Genomic DNA, 9,305 nt, shown 5'->3' with positions numbered 1-9,305 from the left:
TCAGTAGGTGATATAATGTGCATGTTCAGTAGGAGGTGATATAATGTGCATGCTCAGTAGGTGATATAATGTGCATGCTCAGTAGGTGATATAATGTGCATGTTCAGTAGGTGATATAATGTGCATGTTCAGTAGAAGGTGATATAATGTGCATGCTCAGTAGGTGATATAATGTGCATGCTCAGTAGGTGATATAATGTGCATGTTCAGTAGGTGATATAATTTGCATGTTCAGTAGGAGGTGATATAAAGTGCATGTTCAGTAGGAGGTGATATAATGTGCATGTTCGGAAGGTGATATAATGTGCATGTTCAGTAAGAGGTGACATAATGTGCATGCTCAGTAGGTGATATAATGTCCATGTTCAGTAGGTGATATAATGTGCAAGTTCAGTAGGAGGTGATATAATGTGCATGTTCGGTTGGTGATATAATGTGCATGTTCAGTAGGAGGTGATATAATGTGCATGTTCAGTAGGAGGTGATATCATGTGCATGTCCAGTAGGTGATATAATGTGCATGTTCAGTCGGTGATATAATGTGCATGTTCGGTAGGTCATATAATGTGAATGTTCAGTAGGAGGTGATATAATGTGCATGTTCGGTTGGTGATATAATGTGCATGTTCAGTAGGAGGTGATATAATGTGCATGTTCAGTAGGAGGTGATATCATGTGCATGTCCAGTAGGTGATATAATGTGCATGTTCAGTCGGTGATATAATGTGCATGTTCGGTAGGTCATATAATGTGAATGTTCAGTAGGAGGTGATCTAATGTGCATGCTCAGTAGGTGATATAATGTGCATGTTCAGTAGCAGGTGATACAATGTTCATGCTCAGCAGGCGATACAATGTTCATGTTCAGTAGGTGATATAATTTGCATGTTCAGTCGGAAGTGATATAATGTGTATGTTCGGTAGGTGATACAATGTGAATGTTCAGTAGGTGATATAATTTGCATGTTCAGTTGGAAGTGATATAATGTGTATGTTCGGTAGGTGATATAATGTGCATGTTGAGTAGCAGGTGATATAATGTGCATGTTCAGTAAGAGGTGATGTAATGTGCATGTTGAGTAGCACGTGATATAATGTGCATGTTCAGTAAGAGGTGATATAATGTGCATGTCCAGTGGGTGATATAATAAGCAAGTTCAGTAGGTGATATAATGTGCATGTTCGGTAGGTGATATAATGTGCATGTTCAGTAGGTGATATAATGTGCATGTTCAGTAGCAGGTGATATAATGTTCATGCTCAGTATGTGATATAATGTGCATGTTCAGTCGCAGGCGATATAAAGTTCATGTTCAGTAGGTGATATAATGTGCATGTTCAGTAGGTGATATAATGTGCATGTTCAGTAGCAGGTGATATAATGTTCATGTTCAGAAGGAGGTGATATAATGTGCATGTTCAGTAGGAGATGATTTCATGTGCATGCTCAGTAGGTGATATAATGTGCATGTTCAGTAGGTGATATAATGTGCATGTTCAGTAGAAGGTGATATAATGTGCATGCTCAGTAGGTGATATAATGTGCATGCTCAGTAGGTGATATAATGTGCATGTTCAGTAGGTGATATAATTTGCATGTTCAGTAGGAGGTGATATAAAGTGCATGTTCAGTAGGAGGTGATATAATGTGCATGTTCGGAAGGTGATATAATGTGCATGTTCAGTAAGAGGTGACATAATGTGCATGCTCAGTAGGTGATATAATGTCCATGTTCAGTAGGTGATATAATGTGCAAGTTCAGTAGGAGGTGATATAATGTGCATGTTCGGTTGGTGATATAATGTGCATGTTCAGTCGGTGATATAATGTGCATGTTCGGTAGGTCATATAATGTGAATGTTCAGTAGGAGGTGATATAATGTGCATGTTCGGTTGGTGATATAATGTGCATGTTCAGTAGGAGGTGATATAATGTGCATGTTCAGTAGGAGGTGATATCATGTGCATGTTCAGAAGGAGGTGAGATAATGTGCATGTTGAGTAGGAGGCGATAAAATGTGCATGTTTAGCAGGAGGTGATATAATGTGCATGTTCAGTAGGAGATGATTTCATGTGCATGCTCAGTAGGTGATATAATGTGCATGTTCAATAGAAGGTGATATAATGTGCATGCTCAGCAGGAGGTGATATAATGCGCATGCTGAGTAGGTGATATAATGTGCATGTTCGGCAGGAGGTGAGAAAATGTGCATGTTCAGCAGCTGATATAATGTGCATGTTCAGTAGGAGGTGATATAATGTGCATGCTCAGTAGGTGATATAATTTGCATGCTCAGTAGGTGATATAATGTGCATGTTCAGTAGAAGGTGATATAATGTGCATGCTCAGTAGGTGATATAATGTGCATGCTCAGTAGGTGATATAATGTGCATGTTCAGTAGGTGATATAATTTGCATGTTCAGTAGGTGATATAATGTGCATGTTCAGTAGGAGGTGATATAATGTGCATGCTCAGTAGGTGATATAATGTGCATGCTCAGTAGGTGATATAATGTGCATGTTCAGTAGGTGATATAATGTGCATGTTCAGTAGAAGGTGATATAATGTGCATGCTCAGTAGGTGATATAATGTGCATGCTCAGTAGGTGATATAATGTGCATGTTCAGTAGGTGATATAATTTGCATGTTCAGTAGGAGGTGATATAAAGTGCATGTTCAGTAGGAGGTGATATAATGTGCATGTTCGGAAGGTGATATAATGTGCATGTTCAGTAAGAGGTGACATAATGTGCATGCTCAGTAGGTGATATAATGTCCATGTTCAGTAGGTGATATAATGTGCAAGTTCAGTAGGAGGTGATATAATGTGCATGTTCGGTTGGTGATATAATGTGCATGTTCAGTAGGAGGTGATATAATGTGCATGTTCAGTAGGAGGTGATATCATGTGCATGTCCAGTAGGTGATATAATGTGCATGTTCAGTCGGTGATATAATGTGCATGTTCGGTAGGTCATATAATGTGAATGTTCAGTAGGAGGTGATATAATGTGCATGTTCGGTTGGTGATATAATGTGCATGTTCAGTAGGAGGTGATATAATGTGCATGTTCAGTAGGAGGTGATATCATGTGCATGTCCAGTAGGTGATATAATGTGCATGTTCAGTCGGTGATATAATGTGCATGTTCGGTAGGTCATATAATGTGAATGTTCAGTAGGAGGTGATCTAATGTGCATGCTCAGTAGGTGATATAATGTGCATGTTCAGTAGCAGGTGATACAATGTTCATGCTCAGCAGGCGATACAATGTTCATGTTCAGTAGGTGATATAATTTGCATGTTCAGTCGGAAGTGATATAATGTGTATGTTCGGTAGGTGATACAATGTGAATGTTCAGTAGGTGATATAATTTGCATGTTCAGTTGGAAGTGATATAATGTGTATGTTCGGTAGGTGATATAATGTGCATGTTGAGTAGCAGGTGATATAATGTGCATGTTCAGTAAGAGGTGATGTAATGTGCATGTTGAGTAGCACGTGATATAATGTGCATGTTCAGTAAGAGGTGATATAATGTGCATGTCCAGTGGGTGATATAATAAGCAAGTTCAGTAGGTGATATAATGTGCATGTTCGGTAGGTGATATAATGTGCATGTTCAGTAGGTGATATAATGTGCATGTTCAGTAGCAGGTGATATAATGTTCATGCTCAGTATGTGATATAATGTGCATGTTCAGTCGCAGGCGATATAAAGTTCATGTTCAGTAGGTGATATAATGTGCATGTTCAGTAGGTGATATAATGTGCATGTTCAGTAGCAGGTGATATAATGTTCATGCTCAGTATGTGATATAATGTGCATGTTCAGTAGGTGATATAATGTGCATGTTCAGTAGCAGGTGATATAATGTTCATGCTCAGTATGTGATATAATGTGCATGTTCAGTAGGTGATATAATGTGCATGTTCAGTAGCAGGTGATATAATGTTCATGCTCAGTATGTGATATAATGTGCATGTTCAGTCGCAGGCGATATAAACTTCATGTTCAGTAGGTGATATAATTTGCATGTTCAGTCGGAAGTGATACAATGTGCATGTTCAGTAGGAGGTGATATAATGTGCATGTTCAGTAGGCGGTGATATAATGTGCATGTTCAGTAGGTGACATAATGTGCATGTTCAGTAGGAGGTGATATAATGTGCATGTTCAGTAAGTGATATAATGTGCATGCTCAGTAGGTGATATAATGTGCGTGTTCAGTAGAAGGTGATATAATGTGCATGCTCAGTAGGTGATATAATGTGCATGTTCAGTAGGTGACATAATGTGCATGTTCAGTAGGAGGTGATATCCTGTGCATGTTCAGTAGGTGACATAATGTGCATGTTCAGTAGGAGGTGATATAATGTGCATGTTCAGTAGGTGACATAATGTGCATGTTCAGTAGGAGGTGATGTAATGTGCATGTTCAGTAGGTGATATAATGTGCATGTTCAGAAGGAGGTGATATATTGTGCATGTTCAGTAGGTGATATAATGTGCATGTTCAGTAGAAGGTGATATAATGTGCATGCTCAGTAGGTGATATAATGTGCATGCTCAGTAGGTGATATAATGTGCATGTTCAGTAGGTGATATAATTTGCATGTTCAGTAGGAGGTGATATAAAGTGCATGTTCAGTAGGAGGTGATATAATGTGCATGTTCGGAAGGTGATATAATGTGCATGTTCAGTAAGAGGTGACATAATGTGCATGCTCAGTAGGTGATATAATGTCCATGTTCAGTAGGTGATATAATGTGCAAGTTCAGTAGGAGGTGATATAATGTGCATGTTCGGTTGGTGATATAATGTGCATGTTCAGTAGGAGGTGATATAATGTGCATGTTCAGTAGGAGGTGATATCATGTGCATGTCCAGTAGGTGATATAATGTGCATGTTCAGTCGGTGATATAATGTGCATGTTCGGTAGGTCATATAATGTGAATGTTCAGTAGGAGGTGATATAATGTGCATGTTCGGTTGGTGATATAATGTGCATGTTCAGGAGGAGGTGATATAATGTGCATGTTCAGTAGGAGGTGATATCATGTGCATGTCCAGTAGGTGATATAATGTGCATGTTCAGTCGGTGATATAATGTGCATGTTCGGTAGGTCATATAATGTGAATGTTCAGTAGGAGGTGATCTAATGTGCATGCTCAGTAGGTGATATAATGTGCATGTTCAGTAGCAGGTGATACAATGTTCATGCTCAGCAGGCGATACAATGTTCATGTTCAGTAGGTGATATAATTTGCATGTTCAGTCGGAAGTGATATAATGTGTATGTTCGGTAGGTGATACAATGTGAATGTTCAGTAGGTGATATAATTTGCATGTTCAGTTGGAAGTGATATAATGTGTATGTTCGGTAGGTGATATAATGTGCATGTTGAGTAGCAGGTGAAATAATGTGCATGTTCAGTAAGAGGTGATGTAATGTGCATGTTGAGTAGCACGTGATATAATGTGCATGTTCAGTAAGAGGTGATATAATGTGCATGTCCAGTGGGTGATATAATAAGCAAGTTCAGTAGGTGATATAATGTGCATATTCGGTAGGTGATATAATGTGCATGTTCAGTAGGTGATATAATGTGCATGTTCAGTCGCAGGCGATATAAACTTCATGTTCAGTAGGTGATATAATTTGCATGTTCAGTCGGAAGTGATACAATGTGCATGTTCAGTAGGAGGTGATATAATGTGCATGTTCAGTAGGCGGTGATATAATGTGCATGTTCAGTAGGTGACATAATGTGCATGTTCAGTAGGAGGTGATATAATGTGCATGTTCAGTAAGTGATATAATGTGCATGCTCAGTAGGTGATATAATGTGCGTGTTCAGTAGAAGGTGATATAATGTGCATGCTCAGTAGGTGATATAATGTGCATGTTCAGTAGGTGACATAATGTGCATGTTCAGTAGGAGGTGATATAATGTGCATGTTCAGTAGGTGACATAATGTGCATGTTCAGTAGGAGGTGATATAATGTGCATGTTCAGTAGGTGACATAATGTGCATGTTCAGTAGGAGGTGATATAATGTGCATGTTCAGTCGGCGGTGATATAATGTGCATGTTCAGTCGGAAGTGATAAAATGTGCATGTTCGGTGGGTGATATAATGTGCATGTTCAGTAGGAGGTGATATAATGTGCATGTTCGGTAGGTGATATAATGTGCATGTTCAGTAAGAGGTGATATAATGTGCATGATCAGTAGGTGATATAATGTGCATGTTCGGCAGGAGGTGAGAAAATGTGCATGTTCAGCAGCTGATATAATGTGCATGTTCAGTAGGAGGTGATATAATGTGCATGCTCAGTAGGTGATATAATTTGCATGCTCAGTAGGTGATATAATGTGCATGTTCAGTAGAAGGTGATATAATGTGCATGCTCAGTAGGTGATATAATGTGCATGCTCAGTAGGTGATATAATGTGCATGTTCAGTAGGTGATATAATTTGCATGTTCAGTAGGTGATATAATGTGCATGTTCAGTAGGAGGTGATATAATGTGCATGCTCAGTAGGTGATATAATGTGCATGCTCAGTAGGTGATATAATGTGCATGTTCAGTAGGTGATATAATGTGCATGTTCAGTAGAAGGTGATATAATGTGCATGCTCAGTAGGTGATATAATGTGCATGCTCAGTAGGTGATATAATGTGCATGTTCAGTAGGTGATATAATTTGCATGTTCAGTAGGAGGTGATATAAAGTGCATGTTCAGTAGGAGGTGATATAATGTGCATGTTCGGAAGGTGATATAATGTGCATGTTCAGTAAGAGGTGACATAATGTGCATGCTCAGTAGGTGATATAATGTCCATGTTCAGTAGGTGATATAATGTGCAAGTTCAGTAGGAGGTGATATAATGTGCATGTTCGGTTGGTGATATAATGTGCATGTTCAGTAGGAGGTGATATAATGTGCATGTTCAGTAGGAGGTGATATCATGTGCATGTCCAGTAGGTGATATAATGTGCATGTTCAGTCGGTGATATAATGTGCATGTTCGGTAGGTCATATAATGTGAATGTTCAGTAGGAGGTGATATAATGTGCATGTTCGGTTGGTGATATAATGTGCATGTTCAGTAGGAGGTGATATAATGTGCATGTTCAGTAGGAGGTGATATCATGTGCATGTCCAGTAGGTGATATAATGTGCATGTTCAGTCGGTGATATAATGTGCATGTTCGGTAGGTCATATAATGTGAATGTTCAGTAGGAGGTGATCTAATGTGCATGTTCAGTAGCAGGTGATACAATGTTCATGCTCAGCAGGCGATACAATGTTCATGTTCAGTAGGTGATATAATTTGCATGTTCAGTCGGAAGTGATATAATGTGTATGTTCGGTAGGTGATACAATGTGAATGTTCAGTAGGTGATATAATTTGCATGTTCAGTTGGAAGTGATATAATGTGTATGTTCGGTAGGTGATATAATGTGCATGTTGAGTAGCAGGTGATATAATGTGCATGTTCAGTAAGAGGTGATGTAATGTGCATGTTGAGTAGCACGTGATATAATGTGCATGTTCAGTAAGAGGTGATATAATGTGCATGTCCAGTGGGTGATATAATAAGCAAGTTCAGTAGGTGATATAATGTGCATGTTCGGTAGGTGATATAATGTGCATGTTCAGTAGGTGATATAATGTGCATGTTCAGTAGCAGGTGATATAATGTTCATGCTCAGTATGTGATATAATGTGCATGTTCAGTCGCAGGCGATATAAAGTTCATGTTCAGTAGGTGATATAATGTGCATGTTCAGTAGGTGATATAATGTGCATGTTCAGTAGCAGGTGATATAATGTTCATGCTCAGTATGTGATATAATGTGCATGTTCAGTAGGTGATATAATGTGCATGTTCAGTAGCAGGTGATATAATGTTCATGCTCAGTATGTGATATAATGTGCATGTTCAGTAGGTGATATAATGTGCATGTTCAGTAGCAGGTGATATAATGTTCATGCTCAGTATGTGATATAATGTGCATGTTCAGTCGCAGGCGATATAAACTTCATGTTCAGTAGGTGATATAATTTGCATGTTCAGTCGGAAGTGATACAATGTGCATGTTCAGTAGGAGGTGATATAATGTGCATGTTCAGTAGGCGGTGATATAATGTGCATGTTCAGTAGGTGACATAATGTGCATGTTCAGTAGGAGGTGATATAATGTGCATGTTCAGTAAGTGATATAATGTGCATGCTCAGTAGGTGATATAATGTGCGTGTTCAGTAGAAGGTGATATAATGTGCATGCTCAGTAGGTGATATAATGTGCATGTTCAGTAGGTGACATAATGTGCATGTTCAGTAGGAGGTGATATCCTGTGCATGTTCAGTAGGTGACATAATGTGCATGTTCAGTAGGAGGTGATATAATGTGCATGTTCAGTAGGTGACATAATGTGCATGTTCAGTAGGAGGTGATGTAATGTGCATGTTCAGTAGGTGATATAATGTGCATGTTCAGAAGGAGGTGATATAATGTGCATGTTCAGTAGGAGATGATTTCATGTGCATGCTCAGTAGGTGATATAATGTGCATGTTCAGTAGGTGATATAATGTGCATGTTCAGTAGAAGGTGATATAATGTGCATGCTCAGTAGGTGATATAATGTGCATGCTCAGTAGGTGATATAATGTGCATGTTCAGTAGGTGATATAATTTGCATGTTCAGTAGGAGGTGATATAAAGTGCATGTTCAGTAGGAGGTGATATAATGTGCATGTTCGGAAGGTGATATAATGTGCATGTTCAGTAAGAGGTGACATAATGTGCATGCTCAGTAGGTGATATAATGTCCATGTTCAGTAGGTGATATAATGTGCAAGTTCAGTAGGAGGTGATATAATGTGCATGTTCGGTTGGTGATATAATGTGCATGTTCAGTAGGAGGTGATATAATGTGCATGTTCAGTAGGAGGTGATATCATGTGCATGTCCAGTAGGTGATATAATGTGCATGTTCAGTCGGTGATATAATGTGCATGTTCGGTAGGTCATATAATGTGAATGTTCAGTAGGAGGTGATATAATGTGCATGTTCGGTTGGTGATATAATGTGCATGTTCAGGAGGAGGTGATATAATGTGCATGTTCAGTAGGAGGTGATATCATGTGCATGTCCAGTAGGTGATATAATGTGCATGTTCAGTCGGTGATATAATGTGCATGTTCGGTAGGTCATATAATGTGAATGTTCAGTAGGAGGTGATCTAATGTGCATGCTCAGTAGGTGATATA

The sequence above is a fragment of the Heterodontus francisci genome, chromosome 15 (genome assembly GCF_036365525.1).
Source record: "Heterodontus francisci isolate sHetFra1 chromosome 15, sHetFra1.hap1, whole genome shotgun sequence".
Taxonomy (NCBI): Eukaryota; Metazoa; Chordata; class Chondrichthyes; order Heterodontiformes; family Heterodontidae; genus Heterodontus; species Heterodontus francisci.
The sequence above is the reverse complement of the archived record's forward strand: the minus strand, read 5'-3'. Positions refer to the sequence as shown.